Source organism: Pteropus medius, unplaced genomic scaffold (assembly GCF_902729225.1).
Source record: "Pteropus medius unplaced genomic scaffold, Ma_sr-lr_union100, whole genome shotgun sequence".
In the NCBI taxonomy this organism is placed as follows: Eukaryota; Metazoa; Chordata; class Mammalia; order Chiroptera; family Pteropodidae; genus Pteropus; species Pteropus medius.
In genome coordinates, this window is record NW_024344437.1 from 7,664,179 (window position 1) to 7,671,799 (window position 7,621).

At 43.3% G+C, this 7,621-nt stretch overlaps 2 long non-coding RNA genes across 2 annotated transcripts in view; both read right to left on the reverse strand.

The window, feature by feature from the left end:
* The window catches only part of LOC120610655 (uncharacterized), a 7,687-nt gene extending 3,911 nt beyond the window's left edge, over positions 1 to 3,776 (reverse strand). Inside the window, exon 1 of the long non-coding RNA XR_005654974.1 lies at positions 1,133 to 3,776. This is a non-coding gene — a long non-coding RNA (uncharacterized LOC120610655). The remainder of the gene's footprint in view (positions 1 to 1,132) is intronic.
* LOC120610654 (uncharacterized) overlaps positions 1 to 7,621 on the reverse strand; it is a 34,270-nt gene that overhangs the window by 25,750 nt on the left and 899 nt on the right. The gene's annotated exons all lie outside the window — the stretch shown is intronic.

The window sequence follows — 7,621 nt, forward strand, 5'->3', positions numbered from 1 at the left end:
AAAAAAAAAAAAAAAGCATACAGAAAATCCGGGAAGCAAATACAACAAAACATTAAAGTTTAGTTATCCCGTATGGTGAAAATGTGAGCATTTGTTGAATTTTATACACACACATTCACACATCACAGAGACGTCTCTGGCACCCACCAAAATGTAACAGTCCAATCTATCTGCATATTTTTGAGCAAAAGAGGAATTACATAAGAATCTGTCACCTCTATTTACTATTTCCCTGGCCAGTTAGGATGCACACGCTGGCTTCAGTCTCTCGACATCTGTCCCACAATATTTTGAGGCAAGAAGCTGGAATGAAAGTGGAGTTGTGGCAGTCTGCCTGAGCGAGCCCAGGGAGCTTGAGAATGCACCCAGGTTCAGTCACCGTGACTGCCACACCGCGTCAGCCACGCTTAAAGGGACAGCAAACCCAAACACAGGGCTCCATGGCCCTCAAATATTAGCAGAGATTTTGAAAGAGACTGAGCCAGCTGGTACATGATCCCCTGTCTCAGCTTTCGAGAGTCTGAGCATGACTTTCCAACCACAAACGACCCTTGAACTGGGAAGGAATGGAGCCGCCACCCATTTGTAAATAACCCAGGTGAATCAGCTTTGTCCGTGCTGGAAGAGGATCAGCTGCTTGTGATCGCACATGATGGTGGCCCTAAAAGTATCTTTGAGACGACTTCAACGCTCCATTCATTCTGGATTAAAGTCAAAGCAGAATATCCTGAGACTGCTACAAAAGCACTGAAAAGCCGGCTTCATTTCCAACATCCTATCTTTGTGAAGCAGGGTTTTCTGCAGTGACAGCAACCAAATCGAGATTATGGAGTGGACTGGACTTAAGCAACGCACCCCGGGTGTCACTGTCTCCCATTGCCCCCAGAGGGGACCGACTAGTTGCAGGAAAACAAGCTCAGGGCTCCCGCTGATTCTGCATTATGGTGAGCTGTATAATTATTTCATTATATACCGTAATGTAATAATAATAGAAATAAAGTGCACAATAAATGTAATGTGCTTGAATCATCCCTAAACCCATCCCCCCACCACACAGTCAGCAGAAAAACTGTCTTCCACGCAACTGGTCCCTAGTGCCGTAAAGCCGCAGGCTTAAATAATATAAACTTACTTTCTCACAGTCTGGAAGCTAGAAGTCCAAGATCAAGGTGCTAGGAGGTTAGATTTCTTCTGAGGCCTCTCTCCTTGCCTTGTGGATGGACACACCCCCTCGCTGTGTCCTCACGTGATCGTTCCTCTGTGGACACACATCCCTGGTGGCTCTCTGTGAATTCTAACATCTTCTTTTTATAAGGACACCAGCCATATAGAATTAAGGTCCATTCTAAAGGCCTCATTTTAACATAATTACCTTTTTAAAGACCCGTCTCTAACACAGTCACGTTGTAAGGTACCGGGGATTAAGTTTACAATATATGAATTTTGGGGAGGGACACAATTCGGCCCATAACAATTCCCGAAGGGTTTTGTTGTCCCTTGATACCTTAGTGCCAAGGAAGTCACCACTAGCAGAGGTGCTCATTCTCTGAGTCAGGTGCATTTTAAGAGAATATTCCAACCCAAAGAATAGGGAGCTTCCTTCTGCAGTCCCCATGTCCCCAGGCACAATCACCATCCCCGCTTCTCTCCTCCGAGATAACCTGGTGTGTAACCAACCATAGGACTTATCACATTACCCTCCCTAAGATGAGGCTTGGCTTACTCATCTTTGGCGCCCTGGTTACCATCACAGCTACTGGCATCCTAAGAAATTAATTACAGAGGCACCTTGTGGCAGGCCAAGAGCACCCCAAAAGTGAAGAAAGCTGGGGAGTGAGGAAAAACCAGAAAAAGGAGCCACCACTACCTCACTATTCTAGTGACCTCCCTGGACAGAAGCGTGCACTGCCAAGTCAGAGCAATGCCCAAGGCCATTTCCAATTTGAAAATGTGAGGGGAAAAACACAAAATGCCTGATTTTTTATGATTCTCTCACACCAATTTACCGCTCACAATTCTCAAGGTGTAGTGTCCATGTGTTTGACAAGAAAAAGGACAGAACTCTGTGTTCTTACATTGCAAGGAAAGCCAGCAGTGACCTTGCTCTGGACATGCCTAGTTGTCATAAAGTCGCCATCATCAACTCTTTAGAAGTGGATCTTAAAGAAAAATCTGACTGAGAAGAGGTGAAACCTGTTGAGTAGGCAGGTGTGAGGCCGGATGTGGATTAATGAAGGAGAATGAAGACAGAAAGAAGGGTTGGCAGGTAAGCTTTCTGAACTGAAATTCTACCTTTCTAGTCAAGACTGGCCACTCTCATTAGGGACATGTGTCTTCAGCATTCTCGGTCTATACTTCTTTAACTTGAAGCAAAGGCCTCCCTTCTAAAGACTGTTAGAGATTGAATCGTGTCCCCCCAAAAAAGATAAGTTCATGTCCTAACCCCGAGTACCTGAGAATGTGACTTTATTTGGAAATAGCATCTTTGCAGATGTAACTAAGTTGAGATGGGACCCTAATCCAACATGTCTGGTGGCCTTATAAAAAGAGGAAAATGCCATGTGATGACAGAAACACACAAAAGAAGGCCATGTGATGATGGAGAGAGAACTTGGAGTGATGTGTCTACAAGCCGACGAACACCAAGGAGTGACGGATCCCACCGGAAAGTGGGGAGAGGCAAAATAGAATTCTACCCAGAATCTCACGTGGAGCACCACCTGCTGACACCTTGATCTCAGACTTCTAGACTGCAGAACTGTAAGCATAAAAATCCAAGAAGGAATGAGAGCATTTTAGAGAATAATTTTCACTGCCAGGCCCTCCACAAAACAGTTTTGGATAAAACACTCACCGTTAATGTGAAAGCAATCGATGATTAAACAAGGGAAGCCAACGAATCAGATGATTTTCAACTGCTTAGGGGATAAAAGGAGGTTAGCTCTTTTCAGAAGCCTCTATAACCAGTGTGGCCTGGGGCCACTGGCCTATATGTACCTGTATGCACATAAATACTCCTGAACGCAGAGAAGAGCAACATTTAAATACTCCAATAAGAACTCTAGTCAACTATAAAAGACCTGGGTTTCTACTTTAAAGGGAGAAAAAAAAACGTAATATTACTATAAAGAGAGATAAATATTAAAAGAGAAAGTTTCTATGACAATGTGGAAGTGATAAAGTCCTGAAATATTGTGAACATATTTTTTATGGTCGTGGTTGAGCTCATCTAAGACTCTGCAAGCAGACGAAGTAGAATGACCAGGTGAACTCAGCTCAGAAGCCAAAACGTGCCCGTTGGAGGAGTCACAGTGTGGATAATCTGCCTTCCGAACATGAATCGATTACCTGACTCAATATGCTTTCCAGGGAGGGGAGCTCTCTTTGTTAGAAGAATGAGGGCTGGTGGGGAGTTTTGTTTGCCTGTTTGTTATGTTTTGATAGTTAGAATGTAAAGGGAAGGGGACACGACCAACAGCTCCTTGGATTGCCTTGGTGTCCTTAGTGGAGAAGATGAACAATCCGTTCATTCATTCATTCATTCATTCGCTCCAGTACATACCTTATCATGTAGCCATGTCATTTCAATATTGCCTCTATGGCTACGTTGCTTTCTTGTCATCTGTGTGTCACTGATAAGGATACATGTAAATGCATTTAGGACCCACACTGATTATCCCTTACTCTTCCTTATTCAAAAACCTTTACTTCATCACATTCGCAGATCTTTGCCATATAAACAAACATTTACGGATTTCGAGGATTAGGAACTAATATCTTTGGAAGACATCATTCAGTCTATTACAGCTAGCCATTTAAAGTTGACTCGTGTACTTTTGTTCTTCACTTTTTATTAAAGTTTTTAAAAAATTATAATGCAGTATTCAGAATGTCTATTTCTTCTTGTTTGAGTTCTGGCAGATTGTATCTTTCAAGGAATTGAAACACAAAACAAAGTTTTGGCACCTGGAAGTGAGGCGATGCTGCTATAAATCCCTAAAAATGTAGGCACTGCTTTGCAGCCGGGCAGTATGTGGAGGCTGGAAGATGTTAAAGACGGAAAATTCCCTGATTAATATATTTTCAGTTACAACTCCCCTCTAAGTTCTACTTTGGATCTTTCCCACATATTTTGACATTTCGTTTTTCAGTATTTCTTCATTTCCTTGATAATTTCTTTTTATCCCAAAGGTTATTTAGTAATCATTTAGGTAGTTTTCAAACATCTAGGGTTTATTAATTTTGTTATTAATCCTAAATTTTATTGGATTATAGTTGGAGAACATGGTGTGTAGGATATTGATTTTTAGAATTTATTAAGGATCTATTATAAATGTTTTTAATGTGAAAAGAAGGTCTATTGGTGAATTGTGTAATTTTCTCTCTCTCTCTCTCCCCCCTTATAGACAATCATTAAATCTGCTAAAAATTAGTATTTTATTATCACTGGGTGCAGGCAATTTTAAATAATGTCAGTGGTAAAATATGTCTTAAAATTATCTTTTGTTGGTCTAGGTACTAAACAATTTCTGAACAGGTACTGCTGAATATTAATAATGATCCTGAAACTCCAAGTTAGTGTTTTATGCTTATCACTTAATAAACATTGTATTCCCAATATTGCTGTCACCCCTCAGTACACATGAACTCAATTAAACATCTTTGACAGTAAGTTTCTCAATTCTAAACCATTAGAACTTGCTTCACGTGCAGTTCAGGTGGTACTACCTTATAGTACTACCTATTGCTTAATTTACACAACAGGTTAGAAATGAAAAATTATACACAGTCATAGTAAAGATGGATAAACAGAATTTGATAATCTTAATTTTGTTATTGTATGTGAGCATTGTGGTTTGGGTCTGTGTTTAATAACTGTTTGGTGACAACGAGGCAATGATAATTATACCCGATTTTTTGATAAGTAAGGACTCACTGCTCACAAAAGGCAGAGAAAAATTGTGACTGAGAGTGCCCTCTCTGGAACATCACCTGCATTAGATCTTCACTTTATCACCAGCCAGCTGTGCCATCATAGGAAAGTTACCTAAACTCTTTCAGTCTCAGATTCATCATCTTGGAAATGTGGGTAATAAAATGTGGATAAGAAAAATACTTGAAAGGATTATCTTTTTAGGATTTAATGAATCATCGCATATATGACACTTAGAATTGCACCTGACACCCAGAAGCCTGATAAATTTTATCTCTTATTTTTGATCCTCAGTTGGCTCAGTGGTACATTAAGAAGAAATTCTTTATAATAATACTTTGATGAAATAAAAAATCTTTAATGTAAAATTAGCACATTATTATTGTAATACAAAAAGAAGAGATATAGTGCTTGAAATCAGCATATAAAATGAAGACGCCTGTGAGAAAATGTACTTGGAACCAAAATCTATTCTTGGAAAGTGGCTTAGTTTAATAGTCTGAAATCATGTTTCAAGTATTACACAGGATATCATCAGTGTAGATCAAAACAGTTGTAAGGTGGAGGATTAGAGAGAAAAGAGACTAAGGGAATCAACATTTATCTTAGGTAAAACAACAACAAGACAAAAAAAGTATTTTTAGCAATAAAATAATGAGAAAAACTCATTAAGAAAGAAGTGAACAAAGATTGAAAAACTTACGATGGCTGATTGGTTTGTCAATCTTTCTTCCCTCTCTCCCAATAATATTTAAGATGAATGCAGTGATTTTCTACTGGACTTTCTGAGATGGTGGGAATATTCTGTATCTGCACTGTCCAGTGCAGAACCTAACAGTGAGAGGCTTTAAGTAACTTGCTAGCTGGTGATAAAGATTCAAAGGCAGGCACTCTGGGTCCAGAAAGTGTACTTAGTCACAACGATTCTGTGCCTTGCCACAAATCGTGAGTCCTTAATTATCAAAACATCCAGAATAAATAACATTGTCTTGTTATTACCAGTTTCATGAATTATTTTTTATTTGGCTCTTACAGCATTCTGTATTATGCTATTACAAAATAGCAAGTGAGGTAGAGGGAGAGTAAGAGATGGTCAAGGATTTGTAATTAGCTGGGGACCAAATAAGAATTTGAATGCAAGTCTAAGGCCCTGGGAAGCTCGGTGTCATCCATCATCGAGTTTTAGTTTGCTCTTGCGGTCTGGATAGAAACCATTGTGTCTACCTTTACAAAAGGAAATTTATTGAGAAAATGAATTGTGTATGACATGAACTTTATTAAAGTTCATCACCAATAAAGACTGTTTGTTGTTCTAAACTTCTCACATTCTCGGAAATCGTGGCAGCACCCCAAGGTGAGAGTTTTCACTGGCACATGGACCCAGTGCTCTGGCCATTACCAGTGTAAACAGATGATACCAGCTTTTCATCTTTGAAGAATATCAGTGCAGAGAATGATGAGCAGGACAGTGCTTCGGAATATACATGACATGTGGCTACTGCACCAAACATTGTCTCCGACAGACCTTAAATTGTCTCTATTACTTATCTCTGGCTTTGCATTTGCACGTGCTTAATAGAAAAGAGATTATAACTTATGAGTTATTAAAATGTTGGCATTACGTTTCATTACTTCACTTATTTCCAGCCAATAATTGAGGATTGAAAAATTAAAAATCTTGGTGACATCAGAATGTCCAAAATTAGAGCGCCATATAGAAAAAATGACCGAGGACTCTCACCAAGAACATGCTTCAGTCTTAAATGATTTGTGTCTGGCACTCAATAAACCTGTGCCTTTACCATATCCCAGAAGTAGTAATCAAGAGGGCTCGTTCAATCCGTGTTTTTAAATCATGTTATCTGTATTTCCAGGTATTATGGTCAATCGGTGGTTCACCAACTTCTATTAAACCCAACTCCATCACTGTAATACCACCAACGGCCGCTAGGGCGAGACGCAGGAGGGCGGCGAAGACGCCCAGGGACACGCGGGCGGCCACGGCCCGTCCACCGGCGGGGGCCCGGCTCCCAGGGCGCCCGCAGCGCCTCCATTTTGGCCGGTGGGGCAGGGAGCTGCATCTGGCTCTCCCCGCCGTCGCCTGTTCCCAAGTCCCGCGGCCGAATGGCGTAGTCCCGCGGGGACTTCACGGGACCTGTCGCCCAGCCCCACGGGCCCGGTGCAGAGTGGGTCCCCGGGTCCCCCCGCAGCCCCGACAAGATGGAGGATGTCGCCTCCTCCCGCAGCCATGACGGGCGGCAGAGCGACCGCTCCCCACGGGGCGAGGCGCGGGTGGACGTGCGTGCTCCCCCTGGTCACTCGGGGACGCCTTCGCCCGCCGCCCGGCCTCCGCTGGGCCCCGCGGCGGCCCCTGCCCGGCGGCCCGCACGGGACCTCAAGCCGGATAGGGAGGGCGCTGGGGACATCGAGGTCGCGTCCCTCCCCGGACAGGGCCGTTGGGAGCCGCGGCGGCGGCCTCCGTGACCTGGGCGCTCCGGCCCGAGCGAGGTCAGGCGGCCCGACTCCGGGGAGCGCCCCATGCTGCCGCAACGATAGTCGGGCCGCCGGACCTGACGGAGCGGGTGGGGGCGGGGGCAAGGAGGGCGGGTACACGGCACCAGGGCCCCGGCTAGCGCAGGGGAGAGGGGAAGGGCAGCGCTGGGGCGTGGCCTGCGCCTGACGGACAGC